The sequence below is a fragment of the Chamaea fasciata genome, unplaced genomic scaffold (assembly GCF_029207755.1).
Source record: "Chamaea fasciata isolate MVZ Bird 193981 ecotype frontalis unplaced genomic scaffold, bChaFas1.0.hap1 SCAF_13, whole genome shotgun sequence".
NCBI lineage: Eukaryota > Metazoa > Chordata > Aves > Passeriformes > Sylviidae > Chamaea > Chamaea fasciata.
The window spans coordinates 17,141,592-17,168,563 of NW_027094098.1; the positions used below are offsets into that span (position 1 = coordinate 17,141,592).

At 44.8% G+C, this 26,972-nt stretch overlaps 1 protein-coding gene across 3 annotated transcripts in view; it reads right to left on the reverse strand.

The window, feature by feature from the left end:
• Positions 1–26,972, reverse strand: part of FOXP1 (forkhead box P1) — a 438,146-nt gene that overhangs the window by 389,116 nt on the left and 22,058 nt on the right. For all 3 annotated transcript variants that reach the window (XM_066195730.1, XM_066195729.1, XM_066195721.1), the window contains exon 2: positions 3,694–3,820. The gene's annotated coding sequence lies outside the window, so the exon portion shown is untranslated. The remainder of the gene's footprint in view (positions 1–3,693; positions 3,821–26,972) is intronic.

A 26,972-nucleotide genomic window follows, 5' to 3' on the forward strand; every position in this document is an offset into this window, starting at 1 on the left:
GATTGGCCAGCCACTGTTGTGAGGTGCCTGCTGGGAGCATTTCATCATCCTCCCAGCCCCTCCTGCTGATCAGAGGTGGGAGATGATGGTCTCTTTCTTACAGTCATGAATTACATTACTAATGTATTCCATTACCACCACGCAAATGTCATGTTAATTCCTGATCATCATCAAGTCATACAATGGTTTCCACGCTGGCACCCAGCCAATTAGCGGTGTGGAAAAATATTCCGCCAATTATATAACTTGAATTAGGTTAAGGACTCAAGAGAAAGCAAAATAAATGCTTTGAAAATACTTCTGAGATAAAATGTAAGTTGACACTGTCTTCATGTGCTATAGCCGATGTTATACAATCTGATAGGCAGCTGCCAACATTCATAACTGTTTATTAAATCTAGCCTCTCTTTATGGTGGCAGCTAAGATCTGTATTTTTACCAATATTAGGTTCATTGTGTTATGAAAAAAGACCAAAATACTTAGGAGCATTCACACCAGCTTATAAAACTTACATTATGTACTTTATTAAATTGTTAAAATTACTTCTTCTCTCCTCCCCCTGCCACAGAGAAAAGTTCCACGGACAGAAAAGTTTCAGAAAAACAAAGTCTTTCTGGAGCCACTGATGCCACAAGGAGCAAGGGAGATCCTGCAAGGACAGAAGTGACATCCCTGGGCTGGTGCCACCTCTCTCTCCGAGCAGCTCTGCCAGGGGGTGCCAGGGGGGCTCCTGGAGCTCCCCCCACCCCACTGACACACATCTGGGTTAGCACATCTGGGGGAACCCACTCCTGCTCCACGGACAAACCCCTCTGGCTCTTGCTCCCTGGGTATCACAAGAAGCATCACAGGGCAAATCCAGCCCTTTCTGTAACCAGGAGCCAGAGGGGAGGACTGAGGGAGGAGAGGGGCACTGTTACGTGGAAAGGTCCCCACGAATCCACGTGGGAAGGGCAGGGACACAGCAGGTCCCTGACGTGCCGTCAGCTCGGTGTTCAGCGCCGCCGGCAGCACCACCAGGCTTTTAGTACCACCCCATTATTTTGATTTGTTCCATTCTTAACTCAATTTATCCTACAAGCATGGTTATCTCCAATTTAAAAACGTATACAGCACCAGCTCCTCGACTTTAAAAATTTATAACTACGAGCAATTTGTTAAAACCTTTTACTGTATCTTTCTCCCTCTTATTTTCCGAGGTGCTGCAATGAGGCAATTCACTGTTCTGGCTGCTTACCCCAGATGACCTTTGCCTGCCATAAAATGGTATACAACTAAACGCTCTGCTTTAAATAAAAAAACCCTTGCCTCTTCGAAAGGCCCTACGTATTCAGTCAACACAATCAGCAGAAACCACATTTGGTTACTCAATAAGCTGGAAACCTTAAAGGCGGTGAATGAATTCCTGACATCACCAGGGACACTCGAGCGGGGAACAAGAGAGACCGCCGAGAAGTGGCTCTTGCTGCAGCCCGAGAAAGGATCACTCCTTTAAGCTGAACTCTCAAGGAAAACGAGAACAAAAACTGAATTAGCTCGACACGTACCCTCTGCAGTCAGCACATTGCTAGGCAACTTACCATCTCTTGATAAAATTATGGTGGAGGGCTGGTCGTACATCAGGGTTAAGATGAACACAAGCACCAGTTTGGGCCAACTGCTCCTTTCCAGTGGGAATGCTCAATGCTTGGTCATTTCGTGTTATTATTCTGCAGTATTTCCTAGGCACCTAGAGAGTCTAATGCATTCAGAAGGTATTTTAAAGCTATTATGTGACATGAAAATTTTAAGGTAACTGGAAGTAAGTGAGTTTTAGGAGGAATAGCGCGAGTCTTTTTCTTTGTTCAAGCCAGCATTTGGAGGGAGTTAACAATCCTTCTTCTCATTGCTTTTATTTTTTAACAGTGAAGGTATCCAGAGGGCGCGTTACTTGAACACTTTGTCTTTACTCCAGGTGCTGGTTGGCCACAGCTTCACACCTCCTGGTAACTCAACCCGGTATTTCAAGCGGATGTTTTGAAACACTCTGGTCCTTCCCTTTTGCCACCCTGAGACCAGACACAGAGTGGCATCACAAGCAGTGCCACGGGGCTGTCACAGCACCCAGCGATGCCACACTTCACCCACGCCAGCCTCAATCTTTAACAGAACCAGGATATTGAGATTCCGACCCCAGGCATTATTTACATTTACTAAAGAGGCATTAAGCAAATGCACAGAGTGCTTTAAATCGAGGCATGTACCTTGCATATAACCCCACGCTTCCCATGCATACTTTATAGGCACAAAGAAATAATTAATTACCTAACCACTGTGATTAAAATCAATTGATTCATGTGCGACAGAGCAGTGGGAAATTTTTGCATGACTGGAGAAGTCTGGAATTGGTCCCCATTTGGGGATCTCGGGTCCTATCAGTGAGGTTGGTAATTCAGACATGAAAGAAATGGTAAGAATCTCTCTCCTCTATGCACACTTTGAGGTGCCATATGGGTTTATTCAACTGTTTACTATACCAGTCGGTAAAAACTGAACAGCTATTATAATCTTTGCTAAATGACATGGTAATTATGCTACCTCTGGAAAAAAAAATTAAAAAAAAATGGAAACTTAAAAAAAAAATCACAATTCACTGATGTATGAATTTCTCGGGTTTTATAATCTTTGAATTGAAATGCACTTTCCAACACACAGAGGGATATTAAATATATAATGGAAACCTGAATTTATTTAAAAAAACAATTTGTGCTCCCAATTCCTACACAATTTAATTATGCAGATTTCCTAGGTTTGAAAGATTTCTTACACAGACTTTCCAGTTTTGCTGCAGAATGAGATGATTCTTGTTTTCCCAAACTGAACTGCCCCTCCTCTCACTCCAGTTATTTAGAGAGGCAATCAGGAGGAGGCAGGTAAGAGGACCAAGCATGGAAAGCTCCCCATGCCAGGTTCCTGGGGGACGGGGACAGCTGGAAAAGGCACAATCTTTGTGCCTTGCTTGGCACAAAGGGGACCAGGGGGCTTCTCAGGAGGGTAACCCCACCAGGAAAGGCAACTGACCCTTAACAGAGGTCTCACTCCAGCATCCTCTCGAGCTTGATCAAAGCAGGCTGTTCAAGGCTTTGTCCTCATGTCCCCCAGGCTGGGCAGCAGCACCAAGGTGAAGCTCTCCTGTGTACCAGTGACACCATTTTGTCACTGGGATGCAAGTGCAGCAAACGCTGGAGCTAATTATCTGCTGGCAATGGCTCCTCTGAGAGTCCATCATGTGACACAAGATGGCAAGGAGACCTCTCCATATCCATATTTAATCACGACACGAATTGCCCACATAAGCTTGGTTTAGATCCTGTCTATCTGCAAGGCTTCAGTTCTGGGCAGTAGCTTTGCCTGCATGACTGAACTCCAGTTTCACCACCAAAGACCTCACTGTTCATAAGATAGAGGGGGATGAAAAGAAGAAAGAAAGGAAAGGAGTGTTTTTTCTGTATAGGAAATATTTGATATTTCTGCTATTTCATGACAGTGAAGGTTTGCTTTGGGTTTTTTTAAGAATAGTGGTGGCTTGCTTTTAAACACAGACAATACAACCCCCCACCACCATATTAAAAAGGGGAGAAAAAAATGAGGGAAAAATAATTTGTAAGAAAGAATAAGTGAGAGTTATTGCAAACTCAGGCTTGACAACTCACCAGTTTTACTTGCAGGCATCACACATATCCATTCATGACTCAGGGCAAATACAGGAAAGGATTGGAACCCTTCTCATGGCAAATGTGTCTGGAAGCCGGAGTCACTCAGAAAAATGTTCTCAGGAGACTGAAAGACAAAAACATGTTTTAAAACTTCACTCACTTAGAATCATATCAAAGTCTATCGTTTTCCTTTGAAAGTAGAAGGTGGTTATAAATGCTGGAGCTGGGGGGAGCATTACAGAAGCATGTCTATGTATCAAACTATCACACAGCAGACTCTATTTGGCTTTAAATAAAACCAAAACTTACAATATTAAGAAAGGTTTTTAGAGACAAATGCTTATTTTACATTTGCAACGTGCTCCTCCGACAGGAGAGCTTATGTTCCTTCTAAATACCAAAATGTGTCACCATCCAAATCCACATTCTGCCTGAAAACACTGTACTGAGCACAAAATCCAGATACTTTAACCTACTTTGCATTATCAAAATATAACACTCTCTGAGTTTCTGAACTATTTACTCTCTGTCTTCACTCACAGCATCCTGATAAAACCTTAATAAAACGGACAATCTCTTGTTAGCATTAATCTTTCCTCTGAGATAAGGAAAAACACATATAGAAACTATGTGATGTTCAGGGTGGAAAGGCAAAATTTGCAAACATCAGTTAAGAAATACCAATTAGTATGTTTTTTTTCCCCAGCTATTAGTAACACAGATTGAGCTTAAGCTTAGCTCAGAGGAAGCTACTGTACAAATGAAACATCCATTTTACTAATAAGGGTATTTTAAAACAAGAAGTATAATATCTTCACTGATAAAGTATCTGCACTGAGTAACAACTCACACTCAGAAATACAACCAGAGGTGTTCCCAGGGCTGTTCTGCATCACACCTATGAAACCACATGGGATTTAAACAGAAGCTCTGGTGCCTGCCCGAACTGGGGAAGGGCACACTCTGCCCTAATGGATGCACCAACACCGGAGAGAGCCTCCGCTCCCAGGACCTCTGCACGACAGGGACCCGCAGCACAAACCCCAGGGGACAAAGCAAACTTCGCAATGGAGAAAAACGTCCTGAAAAACTCGAAGAAGAAAATACACAAAAGCAGAAATCACCAGTGGTGCTTCTGAGCCCTTCATTCCTCAGTCCTCACTCTCAACAGCATCCCCAAGGCTGTTCCCAGCCTTCTCATATCAACCAGTGCTCTGACAGAGTCAAGTACTGCCATCCCCAAATTAATTTCATGGAGTTAATTATTTTGGCAGTCCACTGCAGCCTTCCTGAGGAACATCTGGAAGCTTCTGTCTCAGCAACAACTGCATGAAATTTTGTAAGACAAAAATCCAGGTACTTCTCTGGCCCTGGGGCTTTCTCCCGTTCTTTGCTGAATGCGCAACGGCTCAAAGATCACAAAGGTTCAGAAATCTAAATATAGGAATTATGTGACCCTATTACAAAACTGTGCTACACAATAAAAATAGACCCTAAAGGGGTTTTTTAACAGCATTTATGCTAAAAATTACTTCTTTCTCGGAGACTCTGAAATACCTGCAAACCAAAAGTGACCTGCATCTTGCATTGGTTGTATTTTATTCATGAGGGGCAGAGCACTCGAGAGAAGCAATGGAGCAGTGTCAGAGACACACATCCGAGCCTTGCTTTATTGCTGTGCTTGATGACAGATATGCAGATGGGTTTGTAGCTGAGCAGAAAGCTGCATCTGCATATGTTGGGACAAGATTTCTCCAGCTGACCTGCTGCACCACAGCATTCAACTAATCTTTATCCATGATGCATCTGTAGGGCAGGGAAGTATCATTAGCTCTCTTTGCAAGATGAGGAATCGAGGCTCATTTTAGTTAATGCTTGCTCAAAAAAAGTTAATGTTTGAGATTTTTGAAGCAAAATTACTGTCTTAATAATAATATATATGGTCTGCAGAAGATGAGGGCTACAGTGTACAGAATCACTGTCCTCACCTGCGGATCACTCCTCACATCCTTCCTCAACATAAGGAATAACTTGGCACCATTGTGCCAACAAGCAGATTTGCAATCTGAGGGAGCTCCTACCCAAGGAATAAGCAGGAGTACAGGGAGGAGGCAAAGACATTCCATCCAGCTTGGCCTGAACTCTGACAGCGCACCTGGAAAAACGGATGCTTCTTACGCCATCAAAAACTGACCTCACTCCACAAAACATTTCTTCAGCCAGGTTTCCCAAGGGAACAAAGCCTACATGATCATCATGTACCTTGTGCACCCAGCCCCACCTGCATCTTTTGAATCCCTTGGATTAATGGGAGCAGAGAGCTCCCAAAGGCACAGGTTCTCACGGCATTAAGTCTGGGGCTTGCCCCACTGGTGGCCTCCAAACCCACTGGATCAGCTCACTCTGAGAGCCAGCTGGCTCTGGGCACAGCAGCAGCTCCAGGCTGAGCCCAGCACAGCAGCTGCCTGCCAGGAGCGAGCCCAGCACAGCCCAGGGGCACACAGGCAGCCCAGGCACTTCCATGGACCTCAGCGCTGGAGAACCTGGAGAAACAACCCGTCCTGCTGGGGGGAAGGGTGGAGGAGCGAGAGGAACAGATTATAGATCGGTTCTGATAAACTCGAGCCTTTAATGATCTACCCACACACTCCAGTTCGATCTGGCATTGACAAATTGAAGCTTTTAATGATGTGCCCACACATTTGAGTTGGCCACTCCTCTTCTACAACTTTCACAAAAATAGCATGCTGGGTTAAGGATACAGAAACTCTTAATACTGCTGCAACATGAGCAAAACCCTTGATCAATTTTTGGCAAACCTTCTTCCCCCAAAAGATTTCTTGACAGGGCCTCCAAAACAGCCCTCTAACACAGACCTGCAGGAGCACTGCCCTCCTCCCATAGAGATTCTTCGAAGGCTACAGCTCAATAAGGGGCAATGAGATGCAGCAGCTTTAGCATAACTGAAGTACAAAGTCAATCAAACCTTGAAACAGGAATCTGGGCTTCATTAATTCCAGCAATCACAACGTTTTTATTATCACTGTATTAATCAGAATAGGAAACCTATTAATCTGCCCCCAACAAAAATTAATCTTCGTAATATTGAGCAGATTTGAAAGACAAGTTTTAATATTTCACTATTTAAATCTCAAAGGCAGAGGCACACAGCTCAGACGATCGGGCAGATCTCTGTGGACTTCATCTCATCAGCATGAGGTCCCTCACCTTTCCCTCTCTGTGCATCTCCACTCTGGGGTCCAGCTGCTCCTGGGGCTTCTGAAGGAACCCAGAGCATCATTTCCTACATTACACTGCAAAACTGGCTGCAGCACCTGATGCACTGAAGAGCTGTCCAGAGTTTAAGTTGCAAAGGAACAGCACCACAGCCAGCAGTGCCTGGGTGGCACAGGCTGGAAATGCCATCCATGCCGAGGGCTGCCTGGGTGTGAGAGAGCTCTGCAAAGGGCAGGACGCACCTGAGAGGCAGCAGAGCATGCACAGGGGAATGAGAAGAGGTGCAGTGTGAGAAAACAGCAAGCTGCTTGCAAAACAAGAAAGTATCTGAAATTCCCATGCTCCACCGGAGCGAGTCAGGGACTGCTACACAGATCTGGCCAGGTGACCTACATCAGCCCCCCCAAAACTGTAAAACATCCCCCCAACACCACCCAGGGCATCAGAACAGAGCCCAGTTTAAAGGAGAAAGCAGGTGGCAGAGGAAAAGTCCTTACAAAACGATGGTGAGGAATGGGACGAGTCAGAAAGGGGCTGGGGAAATAAAGACAAATGATAAATGTGACTGAAAAAGGAGGAACACCGTCCAAAGCATCTGCAGATACCCATGCCCTGCCAGGGGAGGGTGACACGGATGATCACGTGGCTGCAGTTTCCTTTTGCTGCTCTTCCATCACCATCCTGCCGTGGCAATCAGCGATGGACAGGTTATTTTGCTACTTGGCCAATTTTTCATTAAAGCAGCTTTCACCAACACATGAATACATCCACACATGCAACGACACACACCTCGGGACTGTATCTGGCACAACCCAGGCCTGATCAAAGGCAGAACTTCAATCATCTCACGCACGACTCATGTCAGGCTGTTTACTGACTGCACTGCAACTACAGAACCCTGTTTTAGCTAATGATTTCTCAAAGCCATGTTGCACAAAAGAAAACAGGTTCAACTTGTACATCAGTGCCTAAGAGACTGCTCCAAACCAGACAACTGTAGGAAAAGTTGTGCCCATGTATACATATATACAAAACTGTTTTTAAGTGACTGTTTTAAATTAGAATAAATCTGTGTTCCACCAATTAAGCCTTGAATGCACGGCTGATATCGCTCGCTATTTTAAACAAGCGGCATAATAAACGCAAAAATTCAAATATTTTAGAGAAAATACTTGGAGAGTTGAGACATTAATTTTGCCATATACAATCTGTTTCACAGGGATTTAAAAAGCTTTATTGCCACCCTGGGTACATTGGAATAAAGATGAAACACCATCCTTTCCTATTTACATATTAAAAAATACGTGTCTTCTTGGTACAGATTACCAGGCTTGCTGATACATGACTCTGTTAAAAACAATACAGCCTGTCTAGAAAATCCAAAGCACCAAACTGTTTGTGTCCTTGCACCCTAACAGGTTCCAAATGAAAATGAAATGTACTGCTGGCTTGTTTATCCTCCCCTCTGGTGTGTGTCCTGGGGGAGTGAGGCCAGAGGAGCTCTCCAGGGCTCTGCCCAACCATGGAGCTGTTTATCAGCCGCCAAAAGCAGCAGCAAAATAAAGGGAGTAAGATCAGACTGGAAAGCCTTGGGATGTCGGGATGCCTACTTCCAGGTGTGAAAAAAAATGAAGGAAAACAAAAGAAAAAAAGAAACAAAAAAATAAAAAAAAACAACTGCCAAAAACCAATCAAACAAAAGATACCCCCCCAAAAAACCTCCTAACATCCTTATTCTTATTTCTACCTCATATATTTTGATTGCAGCTTGAGATGATCAGCTAAAATGTTTCAATACAGACAATTTTTTCTCCAAAATAAGTAACCTTTTCCCTTTTTTCTCCTTTTTTTTTCCCCCCCTTTAAATAAACTGCATTGGAAACACATGTCCAAAGCATCTCTAAAAAGACCACAAAGTCTGCTTGCAAGGGGAACCTCATTGTGCCGAGTGGTAACATTTGTTCTCCCCTTTCAGCTGGGATCCACCTCAACTTTTTGATGTTGGTTGGAGCTTTTATTTGCAAATAGAGCAGAGCTGCCTGGGATGGAGGGCTCCTCCGGAGCATGCCATGTGGCCTGCACAGATGTTCCTTTTATTCCCGTGTCCCACAAGGCTCCGAGGCTCGCCGGTGTTAAACAGATTACGCAAGTAGAACACTTGATTTTGCATGTCCCCCTTTTTTTCCAACAGTTGTCTAATTTACTCAACTCATTCTTCCCCCTCCTTGTCCCTCACAATCACTATAGAAAAACCACAGAAAAATGCAGCTGAAGCAAGGAAGTTTCTCCTCCAGGAGCAGAATATACAGGAATGCTCAGCATCCGCAAACAAGGCAGAAATGCAGAAGAACAAAACTTACTGGGACAGTGAAGTAAGCAGCTCATTAGTCAGCTTGTGCTGAAGAAATTTCATTATATCCCAGCAGCACCAGTTGCTACAAGTATCATAATCTCTCACCCTTATTTATATGCCCAAATGAGAAGTGAACTTTCCCTAAAAAAAAAAAAAAATTTAAAAAAAATCTAACACCAATTATGGGTGCTAAGCATTCGAAAATCCTTGAAAATCTGGCCTTCAACTCGGTCACAAAGAAGGGGCTTAATTTCCCGGCTGTCAGGCATCCCAATCAACAACTGAAGTCAATGGGATCTACACAGCACCTTATTAAAATAAAAAAAAAAACAACAGAGCCTAAGAGGCCCATTAAGGAACTGCAGCCACAGGGAGAGAACCTCGCTGCTGAACCCAGCAGCAATACACAGCTTTGTGCACCAGCTACTTTGCTCTCATGCTTAATTTGATTAATCATTTTGGTATTATCCCCAATTAGAAAAGTGTCTAACAGGAAAAAAATATTTTTTTTTTTTTTTTAAATGGTTTAAGCCTAAGGAAGGGCAGCTCCTGAACACGCAGTGACTTGGGACTTCTGGCATTTACCAAGGATACAAAATTGAAACTAAGAATTGCGGACAAATACAAAGGCATTGGTGTTTCATCCAGACTGTGGATTATGAATTTTTTTTTTTTTTTAATAAACTGAAACCGAATTCCAGATGTTGAAAGTTGGGAAGTAAAAACTGCTTTAGCTGTAAAAACACAGAAAGGTGAGACAAAAAATTCTGCTGAAATATAATGAATCTTAGGGATGAAAGCGAAGCCCACGCACCCCCTCACCAGGAGAGGGCTGGGACAGGGATTTTTGCACTCTGTGTGCCAAGCCAGGTAGTGGCACAGGGGTTTGCCCTGAGTTTCCTTTTAATAATGGACAGAGTAGAGCAGGAATCCCCGGGAAGTCCTGCAGCAGAAAGTGGGACAAACCTCCCCTGCAGTTCTGCTCTGTGGCAGCTGTGAACAGAGCCCACGGGACCCGGGGGCACCCAGACCTGGCTCCTGGCAGCTCCACCTGTGCCGGGGGCACTTGTGCATGCCATGGACACAAATCAGTACACCCCAAAATGATACACAAAGCCACTTTTTCTTCCACCAGAGTCCAAATCACCCGTGGCACAGCAGAGCCACATCTGAGGCTCCGCAGTCCCTTCAGCATCCAAATACAATCCAAATTTGGACCCGCATGACTAGTTCTCGGTTTATTTTATGGGCTTGATCACCACCAACACTCAGGGATTTTGAAAGCAGAATTCAAGGCAGTAATTTGAGATCACTGCTTTTGCCTCTGTTTGTTACCATCACAGCATCCACAACGCTACAGATGAACACAGAACATTCAGAGGATCCCACAGCATCTCACCAACTCCTTCCCAGAAGTGACTGAGTCTCACCCTAAAATTCAGGAACAGCGGCAAATGTTTGGATTCTGATAAGAAGGGGAATATTCATCAGCATACTTCACTAGTGATGCAGTCACAACTTGCAAACTTAGTCACAGAAATATGACTGAACTTGTCTGCTACCACACAACAAAGTACCGTCTAGTGGTTAAAATCGAAGGACATGATTCAGGAATGCAAGCCTTTTCAAAGAAGAGCTAAAACACATGATTAAGTGCTGTTGAAGTCAATAGGCTGATTCAGAGACCAACTTCTGGAGCGATGGATAATACTCCCCACATTGCCATATGGCTCTCAGTCAAACTTCCTAGAAGCATTTGCTAATACCAGGTTCCACCACAGCTTTTGGGAGGCCTGTTTTCCTTTTGCCCTTTCCCCCCCCCCCCCCTTTCTTTTTTTAAACCTATGTCTGGGATAATTTTCACCCACTCTGAAGATCCTCCAGGTTCTCACTGACTGAGAGAGAACGTGCAGCCGTGATTACTGCAGGGCGGTGCAGATTCATGCAACAACTAATAGTCTCAAATGCAAAGTTATCTATATATATATAAATGAATGCAAGAACGTATTACATAAATATATGCTACATAAAATAATACATGCAAATCTGTTATAATCCAAAGGCACTTTTTGTGGTGTTTAGTGAAAGGCAAGCTTGTTACAGTGATGAAATCCAGCACAAGCATCTTGGCCAGCCGAGGGATCTTTGCAAACAATCCCAACTCCACCTCAGAACTCCCGAACCCACTTCCTTTACGACTTGCAAATATTTCACTTCTCCCGCCAGCTCCCCGCTCACTGCTGCACTAAAATGTTCTGTGGCAGGTTTGCTATTCTGCTAATCTATATTGTGCACAGACAGCAGTCCCGTGTCACAGCTTCCTGCAGGGTGGTGACACCAGCACGGTCACCACGTCCAGCCCCTCAGGCAGCACTGCCACGCCAAGCAAACCCCATCCAGAGGGTCACCCAGTTTCCTGGGAACACCATCCGACAGCACCTCCTGCTCCCCAGCCTTCCCTAGTCCTGCCAACACAAACGCGCAGCAAACCAACCCTTTTAGCAGGATAAATGGCTACCCAGCAGTGCTCAAGCAACATTTGCAGCGACTCGGTTACAGTTTGCATTTGTATTTGTGGGATGGGAAATGAAGGGGAAGACCATTGGCAGAGGCACCGACTGACTTTCATGCCCTCGACTGAAATAATCCACTAATTTTGCACATTTCCTAATCCTTGAAAAGGTTGGAAACTTACTCTTTACCTTTAGTCACGGAAAATAAGAAAGGAAACAAAAGCCCAAGGAATTCTTGCTGGCTTTTTGAAACCCTTCACAGATAAGGCGTAACATCATTTTTAAGCAGTTTGAAAACACCCTATTACTGCCTACAATTAAATAAATGTAATCACAGCCTAAGCTGGCCCTCCCGGCCATCTGTCTTTAAGGCAATGGGGAAAGAAGAGGCGCTACAACGTGCAGTACTTTTTCTGGCTTTTAAAGTGTTTCTCCTTTTTCAATATCTAAATTAAATCAAATGGAGTATACTAAGTAAGCCCATAAGACACAGCGCATGATGCAAGAGTCTTAAAATCCTTATCTGCTGAGCACTCCAGCTTAAAGGCTGATGTTTTATGTTCCCCTGCAGCGCACGGGGATCCTGCTGGCTTGGCCAGACTAGGAAAATAAGCTTCGAATGACCAAATGCAACTGCAACTCGAAAAGTAGGAACCAAACCAGACACAACAAACCACAGAGCAGCCGCCCCAGCCCGGCCTGGGCTCACCCAGCACTGCCATTCCCTCCCAGCCATGACCGACTTCACCTTCCCAGGGCTGCTGATAAGATGCTCGGAGCCCAAACCCGTGAGTGGGGCCATTAATCACGGGATTTCCAGCCCGGGATGCTCAGGGTGAGGAAGGCAGGAAGGCGGCGTGCGCCGGCGGAGGCGCAGATGCACGGAGTTGTGCAGATCTGCTGAATTCCACAGTTATGAATTCCCCGAGTTTAAGCGATTCTGAAAACGTCCGTGAGCCAAAATCCACAGTCCTGTCTGGAAGCTCTCCCTGCAGGTCCTGGGGCAGGGAACCCACCCCAGCAGGCACCCACAGACCCCATTCTGGGTCATTTTCTGCCCGTGAGCATCCTGCAGACAGCCCACAGGACAGCCATTCCCTGACGCTGTCTCATCTTTATTCCAGTGTGCCCAGGGTGGCAATAATGTTTTTTAAATCCCCGTGAAACAGATTGAATACAGTGAATCTAATGTCTAAATTAATGCCTCAACTCTCCAAGTATTTTCTCTGAAATATTTTATTTTTTTGTGTTTATTATGCTGCTTGTTTAAAATAGCGAGCGGTATCGGCTGTGCATTCAAAGCTTAATTGGTGGGGCACAGATTTATTCTAATTTAGAACAGCCACTTAAAAACCGTTTTGTATACATGGGCACAACTTTTCCTGACCTCATTGATCCTGGGAAAGAAACGGGTGTTCCTCCAGGCTCATGCATCTGAATCTACCTCCCATGGCAGAAGCAGGGAGCACAGGGAGCACAAGTACTGCAGGGCCTATAAATACCAACTTACAGGAACATGCAAATAAAACCACAGTTCAAGTTGAACTCCACCATCTATCCTCCAAGTTTGTATATGTTTCTCTCCTGAATGTATGTAATCAAAGCACAACTACACGTGAAATATCATTTTACTTGTCCAATAAAAGGGACAATTACTAGAAGTAAGAGTTAAGCAGCTCAGATATTAAAATAGGAATAAAACTATTGCTGATACCAATGGTATAAATTAATACTAATAGTTAATTAAGTCCAGCTGTATTCTCAGACTTTTATTCAAAGACTGAGACCTTTTCACAGAATTTGTGTTTATAAATAATTTCATTTATTCAAGTCCTTAGCTCTACCAGATCAATCACTTTAGGTTTTATTGTTAACTCATCTGCCCTACATTTGGCACACCTGCCCACAGAAACAAACCACACATTGTGCCTTATTTCCTCCACAGAAAAGCTCTGTAGCTTCCACCACATCTACTAAGTGTATTTGGAGGTCAAACTTCAGATCTCTTCCTTTGGGCTTTTTTCCCCCCCCCCTTGTTACATTTCAACTTGTAAGCTCCAGAAAACGGTTTCAAAAATGGAAAAAAAAAATAAAAACCAAACCCAAAAAAACAACACAAACCCAACACTTTCTGAGCAGAAAAAAATGCAAAAAAATCACATTTCCTCTGGACCAGACATCACAGCTTGAAAAGGAAGAAAGGGAGAGAAAAAGAGAGCGAGCCAGTTCATGCTGCAGAGCAGCTGCTGGCCTGGAGCTGTGACGACAGAGCTGGGACATCCTCAAATCCACCCAGCATTCCAATAATGCAAAGCAAAGCACTGCCACCAGTGCAGCCGATCCAGGGGCATCCTCGCAGCCCTATGGACAGAATGCATCGATTTGTGATGAAGAGATAAGCTGAATTTAAAACCGTGGTGGTTTGTTTTTTGAATCTTTTTAAATCAACAGGAACCTGGTGTACAGCTCTCCAGCAGCACTTGGAAAAACTGAGTTCACAGCACCGAGGGCACGGGGTGGGAAGCCTGGCCTTAGCCAGCATCCTTTGGCATGAAAAGATTGCCTGACATCAGCAGAAAGGATCAAACCACGCTCTGAGAAGTTCCTTAGAGACGCAATATAAAAAACCCAAGTAATATTAAAATAATAGCGACTGATTCACACTAATAAGGGCTAAGGAGGACAGAGAGGGAGAGAAAAAAAAAAAGAGAAGAGACACCAGCCTACAGCAGTAGCCAAAAAAATAAGTAATTTCAGGGTCCAAACCAACAGGATTTAAAAAAAAAATTAAAACAATTTCATCAAACACCACCACTACAAGCCCACCCAAAGCAGCAAGAAGCCATTTTTACCATTTTAATCAAATACAGAGCTGATACACTAACTTAAAGGATCAAGACAAAATAAGATATGTGGGACGGCAATCTGAATGCCAAGTTTTACCCATGTGAGTTCAGTTATAAATGCTCGGAAAATGTGATTCCCTAACTTAGAAATAGCAGCTGTAGCATTCAAAGGTACTCCAGTAATTACTGGAATGCTCGCTGAAAAACTAGACAGAAGCTAACATCTTACTTACATTAAATACACATTCACCACAAATTAAAAGAGCCACGGAAAAGGGGAAAAAAAGAACAAAAAGAAAAAACAAAACCAGAAAACAATCAGGCGAGCAGATGTTCAAAAAAACGAAGGGGGGAAAATGACAAGAGAGGGCCAGATGCTCACTTCTGGTGGTTGTCACAGTGCAATGAAGGTACCCCACACCACCAGCCTGCCCGAGCCACCGGAGCTCCACAGCCAAGGGGAGTCAGATTGTCACCTCTACGTCTGTAAGCGGTAATTTCATCCCAGATACTGCAATAACACACTGCCTTAAAATCTCCGAAATGCTGCCTAGTCATCTGAGACAGGAGTAAAACAAGCAGCAACACCAAGTGGAGTTGTCTGCTACTGCCTGAGGGACTCCTGGGTTTAGCAGCCGGGCTGGCATAAGGATTGTATTACCGAGGAGTGCCCTGCACTGCTTTATTAAGTGCCAGTGAAGTGTCTATTGCATTCAGTGCCTGGGAAATACGGTGAGAAACGTCAACCACCAACCACCAAACTACAAATTAAGCTACTTGACCAATCTCTGCTCATTATCAGCCGCTGCTCCCTGGAAATAAACCGTTCTGGAAGCAAGCAGCCGGTGACGTGAGCAGAGACGGGGGAGAGAACCTCTCTGCAGCAAACAGAAAACCCCAGGACACACTGGTAGGAGCAGAGAGTCCACACCCAGGCTCTGGAAGGAGGTACCCGAAGAGAAGTTATCTGCAAAATGTGCATCACACTCTCCTGGCTCTCTTCACACCTCCCCCTTCGCATCCCCACTCCCATGCACCTTCGCGTCTATTCCCACACTTCTCTCGCTACCCACATCCTGAACATATTTATGTTGTAAACATCCATTTGGAAGCACTGGGTGAGCCTGTGGCACACAGAAGGATGCTGCTCTGAGCGTCAGGAGGCAGCCGGCTTGCCATGACCCCTCTTTTCCTTCTCCCAGCTGCACAGGAGGGGAAAGAATTACTTGGCCCTCACACTTATCTTTTATCCACTCAGGATCCAGATTATTGCCTAATAAAACTTCACGGCAAAGCTATTAAGAATTAAAGGGATATCTCCCTTCCTACATAATGATTTGTCACAAGCCAGACCTAAATCAGGATTGATGGGGTTCATGGTGCCTTCCTTCTTCTTTTCTTTTTTTTTTTTTTTTTAATTTGGCAGAATCTCCTGATTTTTTTTTTTTTTAGCCCGTCTCACTCCTTACTGACACAAAATTTCTCCTTCAGTGCTCCAGACCTTACTTCTTCATCAAGATGAAGTAAGAGGCGAAAGGCAGCTGAGCCAGCAGAAATGTTCCCACTGTCCTTCAGGAAACACAGAGAAGAGTCCAAGTAGTTGATATGATTCAGAACTAGTGGTAGAAAAAGGACAAACCAGATTACAGCAACAGAGGACTCCATCCAAAACCTGCATCCAAAGAGACTCCTGCTACCATATGGTGGAAATGTGACTTTTTGCAAATATCCTCCGCAGAAGCCAATTCTTCTCCTCCACCCAAGCCACATCCAATAGCTCTAGTAGAGCGAGCTGTTACTTACACGTATTAGTCAGGATAGGCATCAGCCATGATACCAATTTTAATCCATCTAGATAATGAGGAATCTGCCATCTAGTTAATGTGCTCAGACCCTCCAGAGAAATTAAAATCCACCTATTTAGGCTCCTCTCTCGCTGAGCACTACCCATCCCAGAGCACTTTGGTGGCTGCTTTTCCCAGCTTTTCCCAGCCATCGTGTCCCACGCTCCCTCTGCAGCACCGGCACCGCTCGGCACCACCGATACAAAGGAGAAGCACCTGAAGCAGAACTGCACTGAAAAGGCAGAACTTGGAAAGAATGCGTTAGCAACTTCAATCCAAATATAAAATGCATTTAAAGGTCATAATTTGCATAACTACATCTCATGTTTTTTGTTGTGCGGGGTAGTTTTATTTTGTTGGGGGTTTTTTTGTGGTTTTTCGTGGTTTTTTTCTTTTTTTCAAACTGCTCTATCCTGGAAGGTGCCGAGCGCCGCTGCTTCTCATTTAAAGTTCTGACAACTCTTAGGGCTGTTCAGTACTTGGCAGGAGCAGCTCTGCAAGGCATCCTAGGACCACGCTAACAGGTACATTAATAGAAAAAAACCTTTTCAAAACACAAGACTAATGGAAGGAGACACACGGCACCATTATCACGAGGACATGGCTGGGCTGACACGGGAGTTTCACTTTCTTGTGTTGCAGTCTTGATAGTGAATTCAGAAAAGCAACAAGATGCAACCAGTCGTAACAGGAAAAGCTCAAAGTGCCACAAAATGCCCCAGCAACCTCAGTAGATTTTTTAAATCCTTTTGTTCACTTGGATCAACAGCTGCTCCAATCTGCATCCAACATGGATGCTACACTGATCCCCTAAACCTTCATCTCCAAACCCAGTCCCATGAGAATTGTCATATTTTCATAGAAAAGATTGTAACTGGAAGAGTAGCAGGTATGAGGAATGCCCTCTTCAACAGAAATGAAAATTGGAGATGCTGGAACATTCAGCTCTTGCTTCCTGCACGAAATTAATTATAACGGCCAATCTGTGCTGCTGCTTAGTCTGCAGGGGAAAAGATGAAATAGCTAAATTGATATCACGGCAAAGGAAGGGCTCATCACAGTAATGTCTGAGGCTGAAGCGGAATTCTGCCTTCGCCTGAGCTAAAGAAAGGAACTCTAGAGATGGCTGAAAACTGTGGCTACAAGCCTGCAGCTCCCCCAGCTTGTATAAATGCGCTTGCAGAGATCAATGTGCTCAGCGTTGGGTTCAGAGGCTGAATGCAGCTCTATCACCATTAGCACCTGACTGACGACTGACACAAACCACACACCACCTACAAAGGCATTGCACAGACCCAAGCGTGTGGGAAATGCAGGCTTCCCCAAAACCCTCTGTAACATCTCAGATGTTTTCCCACATTTGAAAAAAAACCCCAAAAAGCAAAACAAGATCAAGGTTGCAGTATCTGTGTTAAATGGGTTCTTTCATTTCCATGGCATCTGCTTACATTCCTTTTGAAAGTTAAGAAATGCTCTGTTTATTATGGATGGGGCACAAGATCTTTCTCCCAAAAGCGAGTTCCTCCCAGCGCAAGACCCAGCGTCTAACCATTAACCCAGCTTTGCCACATTCACCACTAAACCATGTCCCTAAGCACTACATCCACACATTTTCTGAACACTTCCAGGGATGATGACTCGACCACTCTAGCGCCTCTCCAGGCAGACTGTTCAGTGCTTGACCACCCTCTCAGGGCAGAAACTTTTCGTTAAATCTGAACTACGCTTTCCCGGCACAACCTGATGCCGTTTGCTCTTGTCCTGATACACTTTTTTTATAACCATCATCCCTAAAACACACACCTGGTAAGAACTGCTGCCTTTCCAGCACTGACCCTCACAGCCTCCTCACCCTACTGGCTCCGAGGGAAGGAGGCTGAAGCTCCCCACTTCTGGTCCCGCTTACCAGGGATCTCCGCAGGCCCCAGGACAAGAGATGGCTCCATCCAGTGAAGCATCCACTAAGCGAGAATCAGAGCAGGGACAGTCCAAACTCTCCAGAGTATTTTGGCAGGAGCAGATCCACTCACAGCCTCAGGCACAGTGAGGAAAACCCACAGGTTCCCATCGCTGCAAGGCGTGCTTTGCTGCGCGCTCTTGTTTGTTTGTTTTGAAATATTCTGGCAGTGGAAACAGAGTCACTGTTTTGTTTTTCTCCCCCACATATGCTATATAATTTTGTCTCTAGCACTCGCTTCTTGCTTACTCAGTTGCCTATAGTCTGCCTCTCTCAGAGGAATGCTAGCTGTCTTTGTCCCCAAACTGTATCCTGATCCAACTGCTTTGTGTCATCCCACCAGCCCTGCTCAGGGAGTGACGATCAAAATATTTGTGCTAGGATGCAATGCAGAGGGATGGGCATGCAAGTTATTTCAGAGAAAAAGCTGACCCACAAGGCTGAAGGGTGTGCAGAACTGTTTAGGCTACTGAACTCAGGAAACACGACATGAAAAGAGGGAGTAGTGCTACAAACAATACCAAGGCTTTGTTTGTGCCAGATACACTGCTAAGAAAATACCACATTTCAGCTACGCAACACGGCCAGTCCCCCTGCAAATGACTGCACAATACGACCACGCTTCCAGCAACATTTAAATATGACCAATAAATTAATACAGGACATCCCAACTGGCCACGGGTCGCAGACATCAACAAGTAGGTCAAACTAATTCTGGAAGGCTGTGAGAGGCACATAAAATAGCGTGTGGCAGCAGTCCGAGGCAGGGATGAAGCAATCCCCAGTTCAACTCATCCAAAAGGACTGACACAAGCCCAGGTGCCAAAGGGATGCAGGACAAAGCCATTCCCAGTCTACGCAACTCGCCTGCCATCTCTGCAAGTTACAATTAACTTCCCAGACAAAACGCAAATACATTAAAAAAATACCCAAGCCAATTAAGACACAAGTGTTTAAAGACATGAGTAGTAATTACAAATGCATTATTCATACCTAATTTACAAGATGAACTTCTTTCAGTAAAATATTAAACTGTTTACATGCATTCAGGAAGACAATTTCCCAACCCTGCGCGTCCTGCTCTGGAGCGGTGACTATTGCTATGCAACAACTCCACAGACTTACAGTGTACACCATGGAGTAATCAGAAAATGTTTGACCTCAGATATCTACTTGACCCCACAGAAATGCAGACTCGCTCGCTATAAAATCCTAAACAATGGGGCAGACAAGGTCAGAGGGTCAAAGCAAGTATTAACAGGTCATTGTGCAACCCACTTGGGAGCAATTACTTCTGGTCACGGCTAAGTGGACACTTGATTGAATACCACTAAGACAGCTCACATCCCACAGATAACAATCCTCACAGCGATTAAGAATTAAAGCCCCCATGATTCAGCCTTTATTACTCAAATGAACCTAACTATTCCATAAAAAACTCTTGGTATATGCATGATGCAAGGTCTAAATTGAAATGCCACCTCATTAAACAATAATATCTAATTTTATCTAAATGAATTTTCATGAAAGTACGCCACACAGCTCAGGAATTTTTAAAATGAATTATCACAAGTGATACATAATTTCACCAAAACTGCTGCAGGAAAAAAAAAAATTAGCTTCAGGGATGATAGGGAAACATCTATGCTGAATGAAAATTGCACTTCTTTCTGCAAGCAGAAAGGGTAAAAGGGGGCTTCGGGGCTTCTGCCAGACAATAGAGGCAGATTTTAATCAAATCAACACCTTTCTGCTATGTCAGGTATGCTCACCCTACCCCAGCCAACAGTAGCACTGAAACACATGGGGAGAATTACTGTACACACAGGCCACCTCCAGAAATGGGGATGTCACCAGCACACAGCCCCTAAAACTGGGGTTTATTATCATAAACTGTTGAAAGAGCCACCCTTGACTGACTGTTAACTGGCCCCTATTACCTCAGCTGAAAACAGCGTGTACATCCCCTCCTGAGGGTGAAAACCCTGTTCCGACACCTGAGAGCCATTTAAGAGCTCCTAATTATTTTACGAAAATGAGCAGCACAGATAAGACGACTGCTTTAAAAGTGTTTTCATCAGGAATCATTGAAAGAAAGAGGAAAAAAGGTAAATGTATTTCATTTTTAGCCTATTTACTTATGGATTCCACAAGCAGAGGTGGTAGGAGCCACTGACATTAGTAAAAAGCAGGAAAAGCAATGCCATGACCCAAAGGTTCTCACAGCCTCATTTCTAAAGCTTCATAGGTGACTTTTTCCCAAGCCTGGCTCTCCCTCAGACCCCCCCACAAGCAGCTAATTCTTGGAATGTACTCAGAATGTACTCATAAAGCCCCTGTCTACTTGCTATGGCTGTGCCTTCCATAGGAGAGGAGAGGACCAAAAACCTCAAAAGACAAAAAAAAAACCAAAACAAAACAAAAAAAAAACCAATAGTACAAAACACTGAAAACTAGACACATTTTCCAAGCTAACAAGCCCAGCACAAACCTGTGAGAGGAACAGGTTGCACAGATGCTGGTGGTTGACCAGAGCACGTGGAAGGCTGGGTAAGGCCATCAGGGAAGGGATGCTAACACAAATTTGGGCCCTCCTGGGGATGAGCTCCTTTGCCCCTTCCCTGCTCCGCCCCAGCAGCAAAGCCAGCGCCTGGGGATATTTAAGAGCACTGCATATGCAGACACTCGGATGTGCAAAATTATGCATGCATGTTTGGAGGCCATTTTAGAGCCCGGCTCATGAGTCATACAGAAAGTAGATCAGCAGAAAAGGAAAAGTTTAAAGATGCATCTTTTTGTATTCTTGCTGCTGCAGCGTGGCTCTGCTCTTCCCCCCTCCTTTCCTTTAATATTGAAGCTCTTTGGGTCTTCGTCCTGTAGCTGTTGGAAAATTCCGAGTTAAACCAGGAGTCTTTTACATCAGCGTTAATACCGTGATAGTCAGCTGATAACATTTCAGATATGCAAAAAATCCAAGCCTGTCAGGCTGGTGTTCACCACTGTTGATTATTGCACAGGAGCACACAAGGAATGAAAAGCTGCGTGGTTGCTTCTCCCTTGTCCTGCTGCCAGCGAGGTGTAATAATGCTATTAGGAAAAGCAAACTGGGATGAACTCCGCTCAAACGGTGAAGCCTGAGCTGAGAAATCAATTCCTGCATCAGTCGTGGCCCTACAACAGAGTAATGCTGTCACAAAGTTCATCAAGCCCTCAAGATCCTCACCCTGGCTTACCATATTGTACATGCTTCATCGCCACTGAATATTCATATTGTGGCAGTTTCTGGAGACCAACTAAAGCTGTCACTGTGGGGAAAAAACAGCCCTGGAGTTCAGACACCAGCTGGAATTTCCATCAGGAGGTCCATTCTTGGTTTTCCTCTTTTCCAGGGACTTTCTGCCCAGTTGCACACCCCCTGTACCTCTGCTTGTCCAGCTCTAGGATAAGGATCTCGTATTCTCCTCCTACCCCATGGGGGACAATGTGTGCCAGACCCCAGTGCCCTGTTCCACTGGCAGACACTACTGCTGGGTGCCATAAAAGCACATTGCAGATGAGAGTCCAAAAATAAGATGTATTCTCTAAAACAGGCCCCTTCATACCCGACAAGGTTGTAACTGGGAAACAAAAGTGCTGCCAGCATGCAGGGACTATTTGAGCTTTGTGGCACCGATGCACTGACGAGGTACTGATGATTCTGGGATACAGGAAGGTGGTTAAAATGGGGCAAAACGGAGGAGAGCAGCGAAAAACTTTGTCTCTGCAAGGCAGAACAAAGCCATGAAGGGATGCAAAAGCAGTCTGAAGTCAGAGTGGTGCTTTGCAGCCACAAACCCAGCGGCTTTCATGATGGAGAAAGCTTTGGAAATAAAGATACACATTAAAAAAAATGAGGCAAGAAGATACAAAAACTCACTGTGCGCAGCAGTTGAGTCAGAGAAGGGCAGAACTGTGAGACATAAAGCAGGGAACACCAACTGGTCTCACCACCTCGGAGTCATGAGGGAATCACTCACCAAGGCTTCCTCGACCATGCTGTGCAGTGTGCAGTCCCTTCCTATTTCCTAATGCTCTCCAAACCACTTAAGCATACCACACATAAAACACAAAGCTGAGAGTTATTACAGTCAGCCAGGCCAAAATCTGTGGGGTGGTTCAACGACTCTGACGTGCTTCTGATGAGGAAGGTGAATGAATTGGAGAAGTCACACTTAAGAGAGCAAGGACAGCAAAGTACCAGACCATTGCACAGGTGATGGTACCTGGTATGAGTCTGAGCACAAAAATGATTTTCAGGGCTCTATTTTTTTTTTTTTTTCTGTTTGCTGTTGTTTCGTTTGTATGTTCAGGAATTTCTTCTTGAATTATTAAGTGCTGGAGTATTCCCTGATCTTTTTCTGTATGCTGCACTATAGGCTGCCTCCTGTCCACCCCATGCTCTCCCCTGCACCATCTCTTGGTCAGGAATTCACCACCTAGTAAAAAATGAAACAATCAGCAAAATAACCCTGATTAAAGTCTGGAAACCCACTCCCTACGTGGAGTTATTTCTTGGGTAGGGGAGAACACCACACTGCCAGCATGCTTCAGCTACCCAATAATAAATATCATGTACTGAAACTGGTCTGAACAGTCACATCCACGCACCCTGTGCTGAGGACTGCACCCAAGCTGGACTCTGTAAGCACAGCCCTACTGTCAGGTAACTCACATGTGAGATCTTCAGAGAAAAGCTGACACTTTTGTGGAAAAACCCACGTGATTTTTAACCTCCTGAGCAGCAGATCAACACCCGCAAACCAAGACATTCATGTGCCAGGGCAGACTTGGAATTCAAGCAACTGGCCACAGAGGGGTGACATACGGGTGATGTCCAAATTCACCAGGGGTGAGCAATGACACATTTGTTTGCCTCCTCTTGTTTAGCAACTGGAAAAATCATTGCAAAGGAGGCCACGTCCCGAACCCATGGCTGGGGGTGAAGGATCCACACAGGATTGCTGCAGGGGAAGGAAATCAACAAGGAAATGGCTGGGCCAGATAAAATCCCCAGTCCTCCCTCTTGTCAAACAGGAGGTTTCTGCTTCAGGAACAGATGGGAAGAGAATCCACTCCATGGCTAAGCCAGAGGAGGTAGAGGAGCCTGAAATAAAGTCCTTTTGACTTCAGCTCTGTGTCTCTGACAGCCTGACTCAGTCATGGGCAGAGCAGATAACAGGCGACCATTCATCAGCTCAGCCAACACACAAAGGCAAGAATTTCCCTTCTTAAAGAGATTTAATGATAGAGCTTTAGAAACTGGTTAAAGGAGAGAGACTGAGAGTGAACACACTGGGGATGAGACCCAGTGGGTTGCTATTAATATTTCCCTGAAGCAGACACTCCAGTTTGCAGCATTGGAAGGATACAATTCCTAGAGCTAGGCACGTTCTTCAAGCAAAACACTGCCCAGCTGCAGAATTACAGCTGAGTTCAGAGAAAAGTTTTTCCACCAATCTAGTCAAATGGACTACTGATTTTTATTTTTTTTTTTTAATCCCAAACAGAAAAAGCTGACCATGAATGCTTGTCTTCCTTGGTATACAGAAAAAAATATATATATACAACTAACCAGCTGGCTGGGGATGTCAGCCAATTCTCTGTCCAGGAAAGACTTTTTTTTTTTTTTCCCCACATCTTCCTTTGAAAATTGAAAATTAAATCATACTCCATAAGGACAGTCAGTCAGAGAGGAAGCCTGCAAGTGCTACCACACTCATCACCCAGAGCTGCATCCTCTTGTGCCAGTGGATCCTTCCAAAACACACCCCACCTCTGCCATCCTGCCCGCAAAGGGCTGCAGATGCTGTGCCTTTTCTAGGGTGAAGCAGTTGGGAGCAGAGAAAAGCAGCTTTCAGCTCTGCAGCTTTTTTCCTGTTCAGCTCCCTGCAACACTTGCCTTCCTTTTTGGTACAGAATACTTCAGTTGCCTGGAGCTATTCTAGTTTATACTGGGCATTCATAGCAGAAGCCCAACATCTCTTTGCTATTTTTGCTCGTGGCTACCTAGGCAAGCAGCTCCTGTGCTACAGAGAGGCACCTTCTTAATGAAGCAACTATGAGATCAATGTTGTATGACTTCCAAGAGAAAAACAGTTTACAATTAGCTGAAGGTCTGGTATTTGACAGTTTTTTATGGCTCTTTTACAACTGTTTGCAAATCTTTTCTTCCTTTAAATTATTCTGAAAAGTGTTAGGGGAAAGCCAAAAGTTATTTTGTGCAAGCATGTGTCTACTTGCATGAATCCAAAAGCCTTTTTAATTTAAAACCACCATTACAAACGCCTGTATTTACATGATAGTTGTTTATGTAATGCTCTAAAGAAAATCTAAATGGAGCACAGAAGCCAATGCTAATGCAGAAGACGGTGGGAGTTAATGAACATGCTCCTGGGGCAGTCCAGGAGATGGCAAGACTTACAGCCTGTGCCATAAGGATTCAACAAAAAGACTGCATCTCTCAAAAAAAAACTTCTGATAAAACCTCCATGCATGCATAACTTGTGATTTTTAGGCTCCTCATCTGGATTCCTGTGATGTTTAAGACCTCTGTTCACGTATTACTACAGCACAAAAAAAGTCAGATTTATGAGGACACCACCCCCAAAATTCAATCTTTCTCTTGAGATTTGGAACATTTCAATAAATGAAAGCAAATGCAGAAATTAAACTCAGAAGTCTCTCTTCAAGGAGGCCTTTTCTGACTCCACGCCTCTCTTCCTTTCATTCATGGCATGTGAACCTTTTAGTACTCCTGAATCCAAGTCACAAGTCTGGAACAATCTGACTTCCAAAGCGGGGCAGGAGCCCAGGTCTTGGCTCCCAACAGCAGGACACAGCCCCCCACCTTCACCTCAAAGTATCACCTACTCCAAGTGAAAGCACAAGAGAAAGCATTCACAGATAAAAAGCATGTTCTAGCCTGAGGCCTGTCAGCATGGCACATGCCTAAAGAGAAAAATGAATCTGCATGATAGAGGCTTGAAATGCAGGTGCCTGGATGGCAACGATTTCCAAAAGGAGGCTCATGTATGGTAATAGAAAAGAAAAAAGGGATGCTCATTTGCAAGAGAAGGCAGGACAAAAACCAAAGCTACACCTGTAAGAAACAAGTTTCTTTGCCAGGTGCAGTAAGAAAGTTGTACCTTCACTTGAGACTCCAGCCAAAAAGATAAAAGCCATTTCCACCCTCACCCAAATCACCAAGGAGACCAAACCTTCTTCAGCTTTTAACTGCACTGAAGTCAGAACTGCGGGAGGATTGAAGAGAACCCTCTCCCAAGCCCCAGATCACTATTGCTGTTCCACAGCGTCCTCCCTGCTGCCCATGCTCCCTCTGCTCCCCGTGCCTCTCCCTCTATCCCAAGGGATGCAGCAGCTCCCAGCCAGCACACCACACACAGCTGGGGCAGCCTCCTGCCGGACAAGACCCCCTGATGGATGCCAACTTTCCCCTGTAATCGTGCCCATGGTTTGGCAACACCATGCCCACAATCCAGACTGACGGCGTGCAAGATCCTACATCTTCCAGGGGAAGCCGAGCTCCAGCTCAGAAAGTGCCTCCAGCAATGGGGAACTCTACCAAGTTATGTACTCTTATGCAAGTTTGGGGTTTTTTAAACACCAGAAGAAAGAAAGAAGAGAGAGAAATCAATCCAGTAATCCTTGTTGATTATACTCACAGTAATTATCCTTGTGTTATGCCAACAGTATCTTCAGTCTTGAGACTGGAGACAGCTCAACTGCCTCACGGATGAAACAAAACCATAGGTTTAAAGCCACTAGAAAAAGGACAGTGGGCGTGGAAGGTGTTTTGGGGATGCAGGACAGGCAGAGCAGCTGGATGCTGGTGCTGTCTGTAGAACCACTCTGCTCCTACCTGGGGCAGAAAGCACAGCCCAAACTCTGCTCAAACAATGCCTTCCGTGAAAGCAGAGAAGGTGCAAGGACACAGCAGAGCAGAGCAGGGGCCACAAGTCCAAGACAAGATGAAGATGACAGCGTGCCAGAATGATCAGCTGAGGCTCTCAGAGACCTGAGCCAAACAAGACATTTTATGCAGGTTCAACACCTTTGCTGTGGGGAGCTGCTGTGTCCCCCAGGGCAGCCAGTCCCTCGGAGCCCAGGCAGGTGCCAGGCAGCTGGGACCTGTCTGTGCCTGGCATCACGTGTGCCACCAGTGGGGCATGGACACAGCCCTGTGCCAGCCAGCCCCTCTGCTCCTGCTTCTTCCAAGCTGAGCAAAAAGGTAAGAACAACAAAACCCTCGTCCCTACTTACCTCTCTGTGCAGCCAGGTGTTGGTAGAGTCACTAAACTTGCAAAATCTATTTTTTTTCCTCCTACATGAAGGCTTTACATTCACATCAGTAAAGAAATGCCCAAGGTCTAGAGGGCTTGATCCAAGAGCTACCATCCTCCAGTCCTTACAGGAACAAAGTCCAACTTCCTAAATATTTGAATATATATTTTACAATATAAGTACATT